We start from the raw sequence: 21,408 nt of genomic DNA, 5'->3' as shown, positions 1-21,408 counted from the left end.
CTAATTCCAAAATGGCAGAATGCGACTTTGGTGTGTTATCATGTGAGCTAAAGAAATAATGTTTTCTTGATTATTGTTATCGTGAGTGGATTTGAAAATTGTGCAACAGTGAATTGTGAAAAACTAACCATGGCGGACTTAAAATCGCCGCCGTTTAGTGATATTAAAAGACCTGAGGAGGTGGTGAGGATGACGACGAACGATAGCCTGAAATTTGCAGTTCTTATCGGGCTGATTGAAGTCGGACAGGTGACCAACCGGGAGGTGGTGAATACAGTCCTGCATCTGGTGAGTTCAGTCTACTTCCCACGCGTATTGCACAATAATTATCCAAAAACATCTACGCAAAAATCTAATTGGAATCATCTTGGAGAGGAATTTCTTTGATCGTTCATGTTTTTTAATAATTTTATACGATTTCTAATTTTTAAAACTGACTAGGCATAGCGATTATTAGAAAAGCTATTGTTAAACGTGCCAAAGCATGTTGTTGCGGAGTAGCGCGTCTATTTTCATTGTTTTTATCGATCGCGTTTGGTCATGAATCGCGGATCGCTATGCTGACCGCGCGACCGGCCAGGCACTATGTTTGTTTTGATGTTTTGCTGCCGGCGGCACCGTGGCGATCACCACCGCACCACACCGCACCGTCCGCTGCAGCACTGCATTCCATTCCTCGCGATACGCGATCACGAATGCATACAAACAAATAATTTAGGCGCTAATTGTTAAACGGAAAAATGACGCAGTTTTGCCTTGAATGTATCCGCTCATTTGTATTGATTTGTCAGGTACCTACCTTAAACCTACATTTCAGTTAGGTCCTACCTACTAGGTATTATCGATGTCTATTTTAAGTAGGTGGGTAGGTAGAAGACAAATAATAATATATTCAATCTAATATTAAATAAATAAGTACCAAAGTAGGTAGGACCTCCTACGTTTTTATCTAATTATTCAAGCCTGTAAAGCTATTTACCTACTTGTAAAGAAGGTAGGTAGGTAGTTCGGTCGGCGCGAAAGTTATAGACAGGCAAGATTAAATCTTTGGTATTGGTAGGCACTAAATGACACGGTATTAAAGCTGGATAGAATAACCAATCATCATCATCATCATCATCATCATCTCAGCCATAGGACGTCCACTGCTGAACATAGGCATAGGCCTCCTCCCCCAATGCTTTCCATGTTGCCCGGTTGTTAGCGGCCTATAATAATAATAAATAATAACCAATATCGACACTTATTAAAGGTAGTTAGAGTTAGGCGCCTTTTTCTACTTACCTAGTTTGTGTCCTAAACTATTAAAACTACCTACATAACTTGTTTTAATCATCTAATTAACCAGGATTCTGCCAAAATACCGATGTTTTTTCGTTTTATCTGCCTAGGTAGGTTACCTAAATAACGTAAAAGTCGTAGGTAAATCCCGACCAAATCTCATCATAATTACTGAAAGTATTTTTTATATTTTAAACACTAACAACGAACAATTTAGTAAGACAGTAGGTAGTTAAATATTCCAAAATAATTATGACAAACATAAACTTGTCCCATTAGATAACATATCGCACTAATCTTAATGGCAAACCTAATTTCTATGTTGATATAGGTACCTACCTAGTAGTTTATTTCGACGCCGCAGTTAGTTTCAAAAACTTCAACCTACCTACCTATTTCGCCGAGATTTGCATTAGTTGTTGCGTACAGGTCAGCACTTACGTCAGCCCATCTGGACTTAAACATCTTCTCATGTGTCATTTTGACCGATCTACGAAATTATTTTCCAACCGCAACCGCTAGTTCGCAACATTGCGAATTTATCAAATCAAAGGTTTACCATTTTTTTTGTCCTCTTTTTGGCAACTTTTTGTAAATTTTATTTGATCTTACTGCACATCGAAATGTCAGTGTGCTCTTCTTCTACTCGGATGGAGTAAATACATGCTTAAAATAGCCTGCTTATTACAATAACATGTAAAATACCTACATTAACAAGATTTACGAACCGTATTAGGAACGGCCATTATAAGAAAATGGTAATGGCGAGAGCATGCTGTTGTTTGAACTATTATTTTAATAACAGCGCTGCGCTGACGAATGCTGTAGTCGTAATGCTCATTATTTAAAATAATGTAAATCTGCGCATGATTCATCGTAGATAAGGATTTTTTAAAGTTTTCTTGGGTAAAGGTTATTACTCCACACTTTTTCTAGATCAGATGAATGATATCTTTCGCCGAATGATTTCCAGAATACAAAACAATGAGTCTTAGTTTTTAAGTGGCAAAGTATCTCTTAGATCCTTTTAATCCCAAAATGGTAAATCGATGAACTCAATAAAATAAACCCAAAGAAATAATTAGAAAATTAGGACGTCAAAACAATTACGTCGTTCGCGATAAGTTCTTAAAATTAGCTTGGTTGAAGTCTGCACAATGACCGGTAACGTTCTTGTTAGTCACTCACCTTGATGCGTACACGCTTTAACAAGAAAAACCCGCCAAATTGCATGGTGCCCATTAAGCCTTATTTTGTAGTTACAATATACGTTGCATTGATCAGTCTTTTTCAACGTTTAACAGAAATAGTGTAGATTTCTATTGGTTTTCTGACATTTGCTGGACAAATAGACATCCTACTCAAAGGGTGATGATATTTTCAGGCATAATTTAATATCGATAAAAGCCTGAAACTAGAACAAGAAAGTGGACACCTGTACAAACATAAAAATCCTAAATTATCAACTTTAGTACCGCTCTAAGCAACCGCGCCGAGTTGCCAGCGCTTTCGAGCGTTCTTGACCGCGAGTCGCGACCTTGCACTGCGGTACGGCCGGTATTTTCCCAACCTGTCCTTCCATTGATGGCGCCTAAAGCATACACACGTCTAACCATAATCTATGATGACTGTTAATTGAGCTATAAACTGTTATTGTATGTTTTTTTACCTTGTTAGTGTGTAATTTAGTTGAAATGTATCCATGACCTTGCCAATTCCTCGTAGCGTCACCACCGGACTTCAGAGAACGTAGCCACTCAAGAGCACTAGTTGATAGTTTTTATAACGGAAAAAAAGTGGTTCTTATCAACCGAGTTTCGTTTTCTAGACCAGTAATGTTGCTGGTCTAGGTAAGATGGATTTGTATCATAAAAAGCATTAACAGCAAACACAACTAGAGCGTGAAGATTGCTATTAAAAGGATCGCAATACCCACTGACGGGTCATTATACTGATACCGAAATCATGACTATGGGTTATCATTGAATGCACATTGCTAATGCTTTGGTGAGCTATTAATTTTGCCGACAATGGTGAATAGGTAATGGAATAAAACCCTCCGGGAGAGCTGTGATTAATGACGAGCAAGATACAAGACGTAAAATTAGGCAATGAAAAATAATTCAGTTGCATGGATACAAGCAAACTGCAGACCCTATGTATGTGCCTTTTAAGCCAGAAACAAGTCAACCAGCTACGAACTAAAAAGATAAAAAAAATATCTAATGCAACAAGCAAGAAGCCTTATATTTTGAAACCAAACTGATGGACTTCCCGATATTTGAGCGTTTTGTTACTTCAATTAAATGTAGCCAGTAATGAAATATCGTATATTTGTTACAAATAGCAGTACATTCGTATGTCACTTATAATCCCGCGATCGATCCCGCATCCCTCTAATTAATCGTCGTTTAAACAAGCCCGCCAACGCCGGATACAATTCCGGGATGGCATCGACGGCAATTAATTGTGGACCGATATAATCCGGACGACGGATGCCTGCGGTTGCGACCGCCGCTGCCATCTAAATGGCGAAATATAGCACAAGTACTAAGCAACCATGTATTGTCTAGTATCCCACTTGGAAAGACGACAGGCGGAAATAATATTTTGCCTCGACCATGAAAAGTTCCATCACCTGATGGTAAGTGATTACCGTCGCCCATAGACAACCGTAGTCCAGGGGCGTTATAGGTGCTTTGCCGGCCTTTAAGGTGAAGATACGCTCTCTTTTTGAAAGCTTCAGGTCGTATCGGTCTGGAAACACCGCAGACGACAGTCCATTCCACAGTTTGGTTGTACGGGGCAGGAAGTTTCTAGAGAACCGTACTGTTGTGGACTGCCAACCATCTAAGTGATGGGGATGGAAGTGCTGTCGGGTTGATCGATGGCGAAAAGTGGCGGCAGGAATAAGTCCGGACAGTTCTTAAGTTTAATAGTAAATGTGTCCATATTCTTTTAGAATTTGTTCAAGCGAAGCATTTGAAAATGTTTGCGCAGAGTCGCGAATTAAAGACCGCACACTTTGTTTGCTGTTAGAATAAATATTAAATAGCTATATTTAACATGAATCATAGGTGTTGTGCATACATAGTAGGCTCTTAAGACATTGTAGTCTAGGTAAAATGTTCTTCCACTATTCATGCGAACAAAACTTGCGCACAACTTTGTTGGTGGAACCAGCTGCTCCACAGCACAGAGCACGCTAAACTTTAAAACAATATTGATGCTTTCAAACTTCAGTTATTCCAAATTTCGCAAAAAAAAATTACCATTTTCTTCGAAAGCTTGCATCATGGGCATGTGAGTGAAGTGATAATCTTACAGCATATAATTAAAGGACAATGGGCAAAATGGTACCCGGCTCCAATAGATATGAGTCTAGTATCGTTTGAAAGGTCTTACCAAGATGAACAACTTTTACTATGACCACCAGCCTCAGATCTGGTTGTGTTGACACTACAAACATAACTTTATGTTTGTAGTGTCATTTGAAAGGTCTTACCAAGACGAACAACATTTACTATGGCCACCAGCCTCAGATCTGGTTGCGTTCGAAGATAAAGATACTTTTTGTGTAACCTAAGTATCATACAGTATGAAGGGGGACGCGCTCGGGGCAGGGCACCGACGCACAGTGGTCCCGATTTAATAAAACATGGACATTGATGCTAGAGGCACGAAAATTTTTTTGATGGTTACTGCTATGATAACTAATAAGGCAAAAAAATATTACAATCCTACGACGTCTATTTCGTAGTAAAAAAAAATATGTACACATATTTTTTGTATGGAAGAAATTACGTTTCTGTCAATTTTTCGAAATTCTTTAACGATGTCAAGATGCCGATCACACATGTTATAAAACAAGTGATTCTGAGTATTTCATGCGAAGATACTTGTCACTTATCTCTGCGTACTTTTGAGTTATCGAGGGATGAAAAATCGATTTTTTTGTATTAAATATTTCCACGAAAAATTGCCAGAATTACAATATGGTGTATAAGGGACACCTTTGATCACACATAACAACGACTCGCACTCGCGCGCGCTCGTATGCATCAACTTTTACTAAAATAAAATAAAAATTAAGGGAAATACTTAATACAACGTTGTATGTATAGGTCCGCTGGCCGTCAAAAAGTAGCTTATACGAGAGGTTGCCCAATTTACAATATGTCCATCATTGATAACTCACACAAATATCGTCTCTCTCTGAAGGATAACAAGTTTTTTTTGTTTCCAGAAGCTCTTGATAGGATGGAAGCCCATAAATACTCTCTGAAGCGAGAATGAATCTCAAATTGCGATATTGCCATTTTGACAAATTACATGATGTAACTAGCGCTAACGTTTATCTTCAGGTAGACACAGTTTTAAGTTAAAAGATTGTCTACTATTTCACACTGTTCTTCGTTTTGGAACAGTTCTTTGATTATAGGTAGTCGCTAATTTCGTTTTGTTAGACTCTTTCAGTTTAGCACATAAAGCGTAAACTAATTCCTCCTCAGAATGATCTAAAAGTGTTAGAGAGCGCCTCTTCTTCTGCAGAAGAAGAATTTTGCATAAATCTTCAAAAGGTTTTTTATTTATACCAGAAGTCGATGGTTGCACATCTACTTCCGCAGTCTCATCAACTGGAGCGTCTTCCTCGGTGTTAACGTTGTCTATGCGTTGTGTTAACTCGGTAAAAAACATTGTTTAAATCTATATTTTTACAATTCGGCCAGACAATTTCAGAGTCTAGCCAATGCGAATTCTGGTGCAAAAATGTCTTTTGGGCTCTGCTGGAAGCAGACCATATCTTCTTTGATATATTTCTTGTAAAATTACGACTTAATGATTTGATAATTACTCAAATCTTCGGAAGACAATTCAATGCCAATACGTTCGTCATTTTAGTCTGAAATGGTCTGGCCGAAATGTAAAAATATAGATTTAAAAAATGTTTTTTACCGAGTTAACACAACGCATAGACAACGTTAACACCGAGGAAGACGCTCCAGTTGATGAGACTGCGGAAGTAGATGTGCAACCATCGACTTCTGGTATAAATAAAAAACCTTTTGAAGATTTATGCAAAATTCTTCTTCTGCAGAAGAAGAGGCGCTCTCTAACACTTTTAGATCATTCTGAGGAGGAATTAGTTTACGCTTTATGTGCTAAACTGAAAGAGTCTAACAAAACGAAATTAGCGACTACCTATAATCAAAGAACTGTTCCAAAACGAAGAACAGTGTGAAATAGTAGACAATCTTTTAACTTAAAACTGTGTCTACCTGAAGATAAACGTTAGCGCTAGTTACATCATGTAATTTGTCAAAATGGCAATATCGCAATTTGAGATTCATTCTCGCTTCAGAGAGTATTTATGGGCTTCCATCCTATCAAGAGCTTCTGGAAACAAAAAAAACTTGTTATCCTTCAGAGAGAGACGATATTTGTGTGAGTTATCAATGATGGACATATTGTAAATTGGGCAACCTCTCGTATAAGCTACTTTTTGACGGCCAGCGGACCTATACATACAACGTTGTATTAAGTATTTCCCTTAATTTTTTATTTTATTTTATTAAAAGCTGATGCATACGAGCGCGCGCGAGTGCGAGTTGTTGTTATGTGTCATTAAAGGTGTCCCTTATACACCATATTGTAATTTTGGCAGTTTTTTGTGGAAATATTTAATATAAAAAAATTGATTTTTTAACCCTCTATAACTCAAAAGTACGCAGAGATAAGTGACAAGTATCTTCGCATGAAATACTCAGAATCACTTGTTTTATAACATGTGTGATCGGCATCTTGACATCGTTAAATAATTTCGAAAAATTGACAGAAACGTAATTTCTTCCATACAAAAAATATGTACATATTTTTTTTTACTACGAAATAGACGTCGTAGGATTGTAATATTTTTTTGCCTTATTAGTTATCATAGCAGTAACCATCAAAAAAAATTTCGTGCTTCTAGCATCAATGTCCATGTTTTATTAAATCGGGACCACCGTGCGACGAGATGGTCGGACGCGGTGAGGAAGACGGTGGGCGGGACTTTGCATCGTGCGGTCCACACAGCTTATGACCGCAGTCTGTGGAGGAACATTATCTGTGGTCGCGATCCTCATCAGTGAGGGACCGAGGAAGAAGAAGAAAAAGTATCATACGTGTCCATCGTATGGTACTTAGGTTATGCGAGGCAGGAAGGGTTTACTGCTCCAGTATCCTTCCTTAACTCTATAAGTATTGATGGGGATANCGGATCAGGTTCGGGGGGGTCGGGGAGGGGGGGTTGGTTTTTATATACGTAGGGGTTTAAATGTCAGCCGACTGGAATGTCCTACGTCTATACCATCTGTCGAACAAATGTGGCTGAAAGTTCGCTCACACCAGCAGAATATAGTCGTGGGAACTGCATATAGACCACCCTGGCTAGACGTAAATATATTCCTAGACGCTATCACTGAATCGGTCACCTCCTTCTCGCACTCTGACGGCTTGATATTGGTGGGAGACTTCAACATCAATCTCCTTGATGTCAGCGGCCGTGGGTATAGAGCCTTCGCACAATTCATTGAGAGTCTGAATTTAAGTCAAATTGTCAAAGAACCCACCCACTTCACAGACCATAGTGCCACTTTAATAGATGTTGTGTGCACGGATGTTAGGGTTCCAAATCTGACAGTTAGGCACTCACCAGATCGAGGTGGGCATGCCATGATACTGGCAGAAGTCAAGATTAAAGTGAACATACCAAGTCCTAGATGGGTGACATATAGACCGTTTAAGAACATTCTGCTTGAACGGCTGAATTCGGACCTCAGTGCCATTCAGTGGAACAATTTTAGGAAAATTAATGAGGTTAATCAGCTGGGCTGGTACGGGCATTCACATCATGCACTGTCGGATTGATGGATTTACATGCCCCAATAACTACCAAAAAGTTTAAACATCCTCCCCACCCGTGGATAACAGACACTGTCAAAACAATGATGCGTATTAGGGATAAGTATCACAATAAATATAAAAAACTCAAAACATCAAATTTGAAAGAATGTTACGGAAGAATGAGACGGGTAGTACTTGAGGCGATGGAAAGGGAGAAAAAATGTTACTTTGAAAAATATATAAATACTAACATAGGTAATTCAAAGAAACTGTGGAAGAATTTAAAAAATACGGTGCTTCCAAATAATGAAAGGACCAATGAGCTGCCACCAGAGTTCAATGAACCTAATGTTATAAATCAGCACTTTCTACACATACCAGGCTCAAACGAAGTATCGATTTCTACATTATCTTTTTATGAGCATAAAAGGTATAATGCCAAGGCTGTTTTTTCACTCCAAACTGTAACTAGCAGGGAGGTGATGGAGGTTGTTGGGGGGCTGAGGTCGAACGCACAGGGAAACGATGGCCTGGCACTGGATGCTTTGCTGCTCACCTTGCCGCACTCACTCGAGACCTTGACAGCTATTATTAATTGCTCATTACAGCAAGGAACGTTTCCCGAGGACTGGAAAGTGGCAGCGGTGACACCATTACCTAAGACCAACCAGCCGGCATCAGTGCAGGATCTTCGACCTGTTAGTATCCTTCCATGCCTTTCCAAGGTCTTGGAGAAAATAGTATGCAAGCAGCTAACCACATACTTGGAGAAGTACAACATATTACCTGGTTCACAATCAGGTTTCCGCAAGGGACACAGCACGGCGACCGCTTTAGCGGACGTTGTGGATAGCCTTCTTGGGGGTCGAGATCAGGGGAGGGTGTCAGCATTGGTGCTTCTTGATTTTTCTCGGGCTTTCGACTCAATCAACACATCGTTGTTGCTGTCGAAACTCGGCTACTACGGTCTTGATCGCCTCGCTGTAAAATGGTTCCATAGTTATCTGAGTGGACGGAGTCAATATGTCGAACTGAGGCTGAGCAATGGAAAAAAAGTTCGTTCACGCTCTCTGCCGGTAAGTCGCGGGGTCCCACAAGGTTCGATCTTGGGCCCAATTCTTTACATCTTGTACAGTGCTGATATTGTAAAACATATTGCGCACTGTCGCTATCACTTATATGCAGATGACTTGCAGCTATACCTTACATTCGCTCCTTCTGACCAGTGCGAAGCTATGGCTACGCTAAACAAGGATTTACTTAGCATTTCGGCCTGGTGTTCTGACAACTGCCTCACCTTAAATCCCAAAAAGTCCAAGCTTATGCTAATAGGGACTCCAAAAAACACTGCTAAGATTGACAGCTTCACTGTCAAACTAAATGGGGAGGCCATAATGTTGGTTGAGGAAGCCAGGAACTTGGGACTGGTGTTTGACAGCCATCTCAGGTTTGAAAAACATGTGACTGAATGTGCAAGAAATTGTTTTTATAGGTTGAAGCTCCTGTACAGAATAAGACCTTATTTGAGTGAAAAGCTTAGGATAACTCTTTGTGAGGCTCTTGTATTGTCTAAGCTAAACTATTGTGACACAGTTTATGGGCCCTGTCTGTTAGCAAGTTCAGCAAAGTTGTTGCAGCGGGTTCAAAATGCATGTGCTCGCTTCTGCTTCCATATCCCGCCACGGTCTCATGTTACGCCATTCCTCAATGCAGCTTTTTTTTTTCTCTTCTGTCTCTGCCTCGACTTTTATGGCCATGCAGTAGAAATGGTTTTTGTTTTGACATGTCTATGTATGAATTTTATTAATATTGTTATGTTTTTAATTTAATTAATTATGTATGTTGTTATTATTTAATTTAAAATTTGTATAATTGATTAATTTATTGAATTATTAATTTGTGGTTTTTATTATTATTTTTTACTCTTCTTTCTGTTTTTGTTAAATAGCGCTGCAAAAAGGCACCCACTGAAAATCAGTGTCTTGGCAGTCATACTGTCAAGATATTACTGAGTGGGTGACCTTTTTTGGCAACAAAGTAATTTTTTTTTCTTTTTTATGTATGTCTTTGTTCCCTGAATCTGTTGTTGTCAAAATAAAATTATTTTCTTTCTTCTTTCTTTCTTTCTTTTAGGCAAAGGTTTATTTCGTATGATATGGTTAAAGAACTCATGAGTCTCTGAATCTATTTTAATTCAAAAAAATAAAAAAATCAAAATTATCTTTATTTGTTTAGACTAATTAAATTAGTTCTTGCAAATCGTCAAATGCTCTTAAGGAGCCTATACATGTCTCATTCTTTTTTTGCCCTACCAGCGCTTCAAGACAAACATTTGGCAAGTGCTGAGAAGAAGCGCTGCAACAAACTCAATTGGAAGACACATTTCAGTTTTGAAAATAAGCAACGAGAATTCGCATTAAAAGAAATTGAATTCTCTACCCAATGAAGGGAAATCATTGGACTGCACTGCCGGAAAAAAAGAAATTCGTTTTAGTTGTAAAATTCGTGTTGTGTAGACCAGAGTTTTCGCAAAATATGATATTTCGCTGTTGTCATAATGGTGCAGACTGCACGTTGCGTATCTACGAGTACCTAAAACAATATTCGGCTTATGCCTACACTGTGTTTTTTTTATACCTAAAAATACGTCCTGCATTTTGAATTTTTTACTGATAATATACCAACTACAAAATTTTCCTTAAATACTGAATCAATAAAGTTCGAATCGAACTTGTTTTGTGGACTGATAACTTGATAAGTAAAAGTAAACGTTGAAATAATGATCGAAGAAAAATGCTCTTTAATTGTTCGAAGCCAACGAACTCCGGTTCCGCAGATTTTGAAATGTGTGTTCTTCTGAACAACTGCATACGATTTATTTTGATTCACATTGAATGTCATTTTAGCTTAGCCAAACCTCAAGTGTGTTTCAGTTAACAATTGACGAACCAAATAAATACGAACGAACATAGAACCTCTCTTTTTAAAGAGAAACATCACGATATATTTAGCATGAAAACAATATTTCCGCAAACGCCGCGAATCTGCCGCTCAGACTGCGACGCCGTGCAACAATGACATCACTCGAGCCAACTCCGCCATTGTGGGCCGCCCTGCATACAAATGGGGGAAGTTAAAACAAATGCATATTTAACACAAACTGTCGGTTTCATAGTTAATAAATGACTTAAGTTTGTGACTTAAATATCCGTTTGGTAATTAAGTGTCAAAAATCGTTTCACATTACCACCAACTTTTTGACCTTCAACTACTGGAACGCACTCTATTCCGAATTTGAGCTATTTGACTTGTATGCCAATAGTATGCGCTAAGCTGGCCAGACCAGGTGTGTTGGTCTCCATATAAAGCTTTCCTTTTCTCGATCCGTCACTAGCACTACTCGAGCTCTAAGTTCTTCTTCTCTTTCACCCTTATGGCGTTATGTATTTCCATGTTTTCCTAGGCCACGTGAGCCTAGCCATTAGTCATTACACGGTAACCGGCAAAGCATTACTGAAACCCTTACATATTTTTCAACCCGACGTTCGGCGGTTGATCTCCGAATTAAACCTCACCTCTCGGCACGTGCTCTCCACTCCAGCGCTTTAGCCCGCACTAAAAGGTAAAGCTAATGAATATAATTAGTGCAGCCGTGCCGCTAATGAGCCTGGACGGCATGGCGGCTGTGCCACTACGCCTATGTTAATTTATCGACTTAGTTTTAAGAGCACGTGGAGCTCACGAATTACATTTTGTGGAAAGGTTTTACCTCTCATAATATGATATGATGAGTCTTCCATCAAATAATATTTGAATACTAGCAAGCGTCACACCGCAATGTCAGAGCAGAGACGTAACTGCTCATTGGTACATACTCTGTTGGTCTCTAGAGCATCCATTGTTCAACTAACGTGTCTAGAATATTACAGTAACTAAAATCACGTACCTAGACCAACAGATGATCCTTCAATCTGGTAATTTAAAAGAAAAAATGAAGTTTAGTTCGTAACCAACGATTACTAAATAGAAAGTTGCGAAATAAAAAAATAATTGAATTCTGTGCTAAAAAGCGCAATATCTCTTTGATCCTTAACCGTTATCACTTTTACAACATTCCTTACTGGCTATAATACCTCTAATTCCGGTTATTCCGCTCATTATTTCAGTTGCGTAATCAATTAATGCTTAGGGTTGAGCATTGGCCGGGCTCGCGAGGGTTGCTTCCCTAACGCGCGCCGAAACACCTCATAATCAAGCCAGGTCGTCGACCCAGCGCGTCTTATGCATTTTAATCACTCATTTACAAGTCCTGCAACTGATAACACGCTTGCGATATTGTTGGAATGCTCATTTCAGACTTTATTTAACTAAGGGAATTTGTAAAGGGCCGTGCCGTGGTCGTATTCTTCAGATTAGGGTGCTGAATTTGCATGTAGAGGTAAACAAATGGCGTTCATATTTCAGTTAATTGTGGTTCTGGTTTAAAACACCCTTGCTTCAATTGTAATTTCATCGTCGTAATTTTAAGAGATCTTGTGCTTGAAACAGGCATTTGGAATTTGAATGATATTATTGCGTATGTTTTGCTTGAGGCTTAACACGTTGGATTGGAGACACCGTAATGCGTAATTGTATTTAATATTCACTGTCTTATTATTTGCGATTCAGCTTAAACTATAATTAGAAAGCAGTATTAATTACCGATAAAGTTATACACGATACCCGAGACATTTTCACTCCCGACACCGTTCATTGCGCGCGCGCATCGCCACACGGCGCCATCTCCCGGAGAAATCGATCCGCGTCGGGTTTCGCGTATCGGCGACCGGCGCACACGCCATTACCCGCGTTAACGACTACAATCCTCGATCGTAAATGATTCGACATTCAAGACGGTTAGCATAAATTCAAATTCAAATTCAAAGATTTATTGCATAGAATAGGTATTTTACATATCGTCACCGTCGTGGCAGAATTAAATAACTGACACTTTTGGCAAAAACCACTTTTTCCACTTTTTGTATAGAAGAAAGTGTTACCTATATTTTGGTCTTACTCTCGTGGCAATACCTATGATATTTCCAAAGATATCTTCAGTTTAGTGAAACTATTGACCATAAATTACAACTCTGTTTGTTGTAGAATTTACGTGGCAAAACTGAATAAGTGACTTTATTTAATTCTGCCACAACTCACTGCGAAACATTGCTTCAAACTACTTGTACTAAGAAGTCAATAAGTGACTTTATTTAGTTCTGCCACAACTCTATCCGAAACATTGCTTCAAAATATTCGTACAATTGTGTTTTTGATTTATTTAATTTTTGTAACATTACTTTAAATGTTACTTTTAATTTCAATGTTCATTACTCAGATGTTGAATCTGGATAGTTACCTTCATCATCATCATCATTTCAGCTATATAGGACGTCCACTGCCGAACATAGGCCTCCTCCAATGATTTCCAATATGACCGGCTGGTAGCGGTCTGCATCGTGCTTTCCTGCTAACTTTATAAGGTCCACTTTGTGCTTTTCGGTACCTGTCCTCCACTCCAGAACCTTGTTGCCCCATCGTCCGTCAGTTCTGCGTACTATGGGCTATGCTCGGTTTTTCTGTACAAGAGACAGACTCTTGTACAGAAAAACCGAGCATAGCCCTCTTCAAAGCACGCTGTGCAACTTTGAGCTTATTTATAAAGCCTATAGTAAGAGGCCGCGTTCCCGAGCCATATATCATCAGTGGTAACACATACAGATTGTAGATTTTCGTCTTTATAGGCACTGAGATATTTAGTTTCCCGAATGCTGCCCAGCCGAGTTGAATTCGACCTCTTTCTCTACCTAGCTGAAACGTTTGTCCGAGGTAGATATACTTGTCAACAATCTCCAGATTTGAGCTCCTAACCGAAACTAGGTTGGGCGCAACATAGACATTCGACAAAAGCTTCGTTTTTCCATGTTGTTCACCCGAAGGCCTACCTTTTGGAAGATTAAGGTCTTCGAGCATTGTGCCGAGGTCTTCCAGTGATTTTGCCATGACCACACAATATCGTCGGCAAACCGAAGGTGAGTGATGTACTCGTAGTTGATGTTTATGCCGAATCCTTTCTATTCAAGGAGTTTGAAAACGTCTTCCAATGCAGCGGTGAATAGTTTCGGAGATCCGGAGATATAACATCTCCCTCATGTCTCGCTGCAGAGGAATCGCCCTCGTACTCCACTCCTATACTCGGACCAACATGGTGGCGTTTCTGTACAAGCACTTCAGCACCTCGATATGTGCCGATACTTTTCAGAAACCGGCTTGTTCGGGAGGCTGGAAGTCATCGAACCTACGCGCGAGATAATTCGTGATAACTTTCGAAAACAGCTTATAGACATGACTCAGAAGCGAGATGGGTCAAGTAATTCTTCAGCAAGGTTTTATCCCCTTTCTTGAAGAAGAGTACCACCACGCTTCTGTTCCATGCCTCTGGCGTTGTTCCCTGGAGTAAGACGAAGTCTCTGAAGGACTTCAGTATCGGTGTTCCACCCGCGTTCAGAAGCTCCGAGGCTATTCCGTCATCACCCGGTGCCTTGTTGTTCTTTAGGTGTTTGAGAGCCATCCTAATCTCGTATAGGCTGATAATGCTGATATCCACAATATCTTCGTCGAGGTATATAGCTGTCCATAAAACTTTTCAATCTCACCCAGAATCTCGGCTTTTGTTGACGTTACACTACCTTCCGCAGTCTTCAGCTTCGTCAGCTAGCTTCGCCCAATACCTAGAGTTGTCTCTTGCGAACACTTCCGAGCCTTGGTTCCTCTCTATCGCCTCTTTAATACTATTTGTATTAAAGTTGCGAACATCATGTCGCAAGGACTTCCATATCTGTCTATTGTCAAAGTCAAAGTCAAAGTCAAAATTTCTTTATTTGTTTGGACTAATAAATATTGAGCTGCCGATGTGCCTTAGCGTCAACCGAGATCTGCAGTGACATTGAACGTCGTTCTTCCATAATGTTGAGGGTAAGGGATCCCTATGGATCCCTAGGGAGAGATCCCTATTACAGTTTTATTGTTTTTGGATTATTTTAATTTTGATATTCATTTGGATGTTGGTTACCATATCAATTTGTTAAACTTTTATAAGTATTAAATAAGTAGGTATATTCTAGTATTATTTAACAATTTTACAGATTTTGACTAAAATCGCATTAACAAAATAAATAAAATAAAATGAATAAATCAACATTTAGGTCAACGAAAGTGTGGCAAAATTAAACAAGTGTACTTATTCAATGGAAATATTCGTTTTTGTAATACCTTGGTTGTGGAAAAACTAAATAAGTGACATAGAAAAACTAAATAACTGCAACTTAGTTGTAAAATACGGTTGTGGCAAAACTAAATAATTACATTTTTATTTTTTTTATTTAAAATAATACAAAGTAACATCATAGAATAATATTGAATGAATAAAGGTAAATTTGCTGTATAAAATATCAAAAGACCGACAATAAAATATTTTTACCCTTAAAAGTTATCGCCATTTTTAACGAAAAAAAACACAAAAACGTGAATATCTCGCAACTTTGGTTTTGTCAGTTATTTAATTCTGCCACGACGGTGACGATATGAGGTCTTATAATATAATTTACACAGTGCTTACTATTCTGCTAACATTTTTAGCATGCAAAATGGTCATTAAAAAAGTCATTAATGTTGTAGATACAGCAGTCTATCAGCCAATTTTTGAGATTTCGTATCATTGCATTAGTTGACCCTGTCTTAAATATCTCTGGGATTTTATTATAAATTTTTATGCACATACTGTAGCAGCTTTTTTTGTATAGCGAGGTTTTTACACATGGTTAGTTTTTAATTGATTAAATACAAATTATAGACATGAAATTAATACAACGTTAGACTCATTGAAACAAAAACACCCAATGAGCTAAATATGGCTTACACGCAACCCGTTGAGGTTAGGTACTTTAGAATGCCTTTGAGTACAGCTTAAGACCTATTTGAGTCGACTTAATGCCGATTCAACTTCAAATGCAATATAGCTCTGGAAATCCTATTCATTAATAAGTATTTGAACTTACAATCTTAGCTTAGACCTAGATCCTTTTCACGCTATCCTATTACGAGGGGCGGCTGAAAAGTTTTGAGCCTAAGGTATTAAAAATGCCGATAGAAAAGTATAAAAAATATATTATTCTATTTAATCTCCCTCTACTACAACGGACTTCTTACATTTGTGTAAAAGAGCTTTCAACCCACTGACAAAAAATTCGCAATCTTTGCCTTCGAAATGAGCCTTTAACGCCGCCTCCATTTCTTTGTCGCTCAAAAATCTTCGTTCCTGGAGGTATTTTTTCCAATTTGAGAATTAGACAAAATAGCTAGGGATTCGAACTAAACTGTGTGGTGGGTGATTAATTTTTTGAAATCCAGTTTTACCCGGGGCAAGCCATGTAACATGCGCGGTGTGCGCGGGCGAATTGTCTTGCAATAACAGATTTCCTTTCGCCAGTTTGCCTCTTAATATTTCAACAACCACTTGACGCACTCTTATCATTAGTACAGCATAATAATCCCCGTTTATTGTAGTTTTTTTTAAAGTAGGTAGTCAATGAATAAAATTCCTCCACAATCCCAAAAATAGTGGCTATGAGCTTGGGGTCGATCGCTCCACTTTGAATTTCCGCGGCGGCGTTTTCCCTTTTGAATCCATTGCATTGACTCTTATTTTAACTCTAGATCATACTGCCGGATCTATTATTTATCAATAGTGACAATGTGAGAAAAAAAATTGTTAGGATTATGGCCAAAGATGTCCTAAAACTCCTGCGAAGTTGTGACTCGACACTGTTTGTCGAGCGGCGTGGGCATTTTTGGCACCCATCGCGCGGACCCCTATTTCATGTGCAAATGAGTATGAAAAATATCGCCGATACGTTCCTTGCCAATGCCTATGGCTTCAGCTATCTGTCACAGCTTAATTAACTGATCTCTAAAGCAAGATTCTTTAAATTTTCATTATTTTATTCGTTAATGGCGAAATCTGGCCGCCCTGACTTGCGGTCATATTTTAGCGACTCCCTGCCATGCTTGAACTATCGGATCCAATCTTTCATGATGGCAAATGAAGGCCCAGACTCCCCATAAACTGTAGACATCTCTTCAAATGTTATCGTCAGCGTTTTGTTCTTCTTTTTGAGGAATTTTATGACAACTGTGTACTTCAATTTCGTACATTGCGCGGATGACTGAGACATGATGATGTTTACGGATTAATTTCTAAAAGCGTGATGACGCTAATGAAATGAAACTTTGTACATATACTAAAGAGGTTATTGACAAATTAATTAAATTTAGCGCGAGTCAATAATAACACATGAAGATACTTAGGCTCAAAACTTTTCAGCCGCCCCTCGTATATTGCGCAGCTCGCTTTGTAAAATGTATCGGAGATGTTAACCTTCGTATACCCGCGCCAAAAAGCATTACACATATACCCGCGCACGGTCTCTCAGACCGAAAGTTGAGCTCGTGTTTTATAGTATAATTGTGTACTGTATTGTACTATAATTTGCTTTTAATTATACGTTAAGGTTATAATTGCATAAAAAAAATAAAACAAATTTTATATTTATAGATATTTTGATTTAATCAGCCTTTAAATCAGACTTAAAATTTAAACAAAATTTTACGTCAGCCTAAATATAATAACAAAAATAAACGTTTTTTCTTTTGAAGCCTAAAAAATTACTATAAAATATAATAAATGGAAGTATCCTTAGTAATTTAAAAGAAAAAAACAGTATTTATCACTAGTAGTTTTAGTGGAATAATAACCGGAACATACCATAAGTGCATGCTCGTATAATGACAAAAATACTTTTTGCATCTGACAAATCACCCTTCTGCTCAGAATCGGTGTTGTTCTCCTGCACTTCTAAATCATCCACCACCTAATCACTGTCACTCTGGTCATCATAGTTGGAGTCCGAATCTTCACATTCTAACAGCGCCCTTATCCTTTCTTCGTTCATTATGACGACAAAAATGGCTAAAACAAATTAATAATAATAAAATACAGTAATACTTGATTGATATGAAACGCCACTAAAATATCGAGCCTTTACCGCCATTTTAGCGCAACCGACAAAAACCAAATTTTACAGGAGAAGGTTTTTTTTAATTATCTTTAATCAGAAGTGTGCTAATAACAAGAAAAATGACATACGTTAATGATTTTTAGAGATTTAAATACATGACTGAAAATAAAACAAAAATAATGAGTATTTATACCATTTATGGCGCATACAATATTTTTGCTGTCACAGTCTTTAGATATTCGGGCGTTTACGATAACATTACCTATCAAAGTTACTATGTCCAAGAAATTATAATAGTTAAAAAAATAGGCATTTTAAAAGGTTTTTAAATGAAATATCCACATAATAATCAAAAATTATTTATTCATAGTAATCGTTAGGAATAATGAGATCAAATTATACCTACTAAGATTATAAAATGAAATGAGAAATTTCTTCTTGTACAAATCAATTAACACCACTCTTATTGCATCTAGAGATTGCAAATATTCGATAGTTTTCTATTTCGAATATTCGAATACTTTAAAAATAAAAAGCACAAAATATCAATGTTTTTATTGCTTTAGGAACTATGTTTTAACTATTTAACAATAAAGTTTTTAATACAGTTATAAAATTCTCATCATCATCATAATTTCAGCCATAGGACTTCCACTGCTGAACATAGGCCTCCCCCAATCACTTTCACAATGACCGGTTGGCACAGGCCTGTATCCAGCGCTTTACCTTTTTCTCGAAATTTGATCTTCCTAGCCGAATCGTTTGTCAGAGGTAGACATACTTGTCAACAGTCAATAGTCTCGAGAATCGAGTTCTAACCGAAACATGGACGTTGGACATAATCTTCCTTTTTTCCATTATCATCCGAAGGCCTACCTGTTGGGAGACTCGATTAAAGTCTTCGAGCATTGTGCCAAGGTCTTCAAGCGATTCTGCCATGACCACAATATCGTCAGCAAACCGCAGCTGAGTGATGTATTTGCCATTAATAGGTATTTATGCCGAATCCTTTCCATTCAAGGAGCTTGAAAGCGTCTTCCAATTCAGCAGTCAACGGTTTCGGAGATATAACATCTCCCTACCTCACGCCTCGTTGCAGAAGAATCACCTTGTGCTTTGCTCCTGTACTCGGACCGACATGGTAGCGTTTCTGTACTGGCACTTCAGCACTTCGATATACCAATAGTCGGAGAGACTGCAGCACTGCTTAAGTCTCGATCGAATCAAAGGCCTTCTCATAGTCCAAGAAGAGCACCACCACGCTTCTATTCCATGCCTCTGGCGTTGTTCCCTGAAGTAAGACGGAGTTAAAGAGTCTCTGAACGAGTTTCGGTGTTCCACCTGCGTTCAAAAGCTCCGAAGTTATGCCGTCATCACCTTGTTGGAGCCTTGTTGTTCTTTAGCTGTTTGAGAGCCTTCCTAATCTCGTATAGGCTGATATACGGGATGTCTTTGGTATAGTGTCGCGTTAACCTAGCTCTTGCGTCTGTTGCTGAGCTATTAACAGGTTGGGAGGTATATAGCTGTCCATAGATCTTTTCGATCTCACCCAGAACCTCGGCTTTTGTTGACGTTACCGTCCGCCGTCTTCAGCATCAGTCAGCTGACTTTGCTCAATAGAGTTCTCTTTCAAGTTATTTGGAACCTTGGTTTCGCTCTATCGCCTCTTTTATACTATCTATGTGTATCAAAGTAGCGAAAGAAACACAACTACTTAAAAATGAACAGAAAAGGTAGAAACAAGACAACTTAGTGTTCACAAATGCAGTCGGACGGAAGCATCAATGACTAGTTTTTTTTTATGCTTCCGACTGCATTTGCAAACACTAAGTTGTCTTTTTTCTTTCTTTTCTGTTTATTTTTGTAATATTCGAATATTCGAATACATGTTAATTTACTATTCGAATACTAATTTGAAATTAAAAATTCGAATATTCGATTGCAATCTCTAATTGCATCAATAAACACCCACAGTGAAGCGCTAATGTCGCTTGCGATAACAAGTGCGGTCGCTTGCGACAAAATGCGTGTGTCGCTTACGTTAAGTTTTAGAAAAAATGTGTATTCACGATAATTTTAGCACTTGCTATAACTTTGTAACGGTTTTTTTTTGGCGGGAAACACCAACAGGGATGGGTCCGTTACGGTTTGAAATACTAGTTTCGATAAAAAACGGTTTTTTGACAAAAGTGTCGCTTACGATAATTTGGCGGTAAAGGCTCGATATGACAATACATTTTATTGAGTAATATTGTAAAATAAAACAATAATAACATACCTGAAGTAGAAACACGTATACCCGCGTCGGTCTCACAGACCGAATAACAGCAAAAAGTGACACACGTACACTTGGCAGCAGTGATCGCCCAACACTAAACAATAGCAGGCCACAAATCATGAAGGTACTAAAAACCGCAAAGTCATAGAGTTAATACTTTTTGAAAAAACTCCGAATTATTAGTTCGTCGGTCTGAGAGACCAACGCGCGGGTATAGGAAGGTTAAAGATTAGAACTTATTGCACGGATGTGCTATTCGAACACCAGTGCGTGCGAACGACGAAGCGACTTGTTAGCCCCCATCCGTTCTCAGTAATTGCCCAGACGTACCCTCTAATAAATGGACTAACGGTGATACAGTTCAACGTAAAAAACGGTTGATCGCTCATTGGATTCGGATCAGAACACACTGGTTTTTGTACTGTGATCACTGACGCGAAAGTACAGTATATTATCTGGTTTTATTGGTAATTATTTTCACAACATCACACAATATTAATTTAATTACTTATATCATCTTCTTTTTTATGATTAGCGGATAGTCGCACTAACAAAACAACACAATCAAGAGCAAAAATTACTTGCTAAATCTTACTTGTACATGAATATTACTGGTGCCGATTAGTAAGTGAAATAGTGTATGTGTATAATAAGTTTGTCGAAACCAAAATCAGTGAAGTTGTTAAAGTTACAGCACAGAATACATAATAGTAGCAACAGAAATTGCACTCCTTTGTGTAGGATCAGATGCCGGCATTTTAACGGTAATAATAATAATGCAAAATATCCAACGCACATGGTGCATTCGAAATCGCACCTTTGTACTACGCTCACAAGAGCGCTATTTTTTTG

This window comes from Ostrinia furnacalis, unplaced genomic scaffold (genome assembly GCF_004193835.3).
Source record: "Ostrinia furnacalis isolate ACB-3 unplaced genomic scaffold, ASM419383v2 OfSCF4659, whole genome shotgun sequence".
In the NCBI taxonomy this organism is placed as follows: Eukaryota; Metazoa; Arthropoda; class Insecta; order Lepidoptera; family Crambidae; genus Ostrinia; species Ostrinia furnacalis.
The sequence above is the reverse complement of the archived record's forward strand: the minus strand, read 5'-3'. Positions refer to the sequence as shown.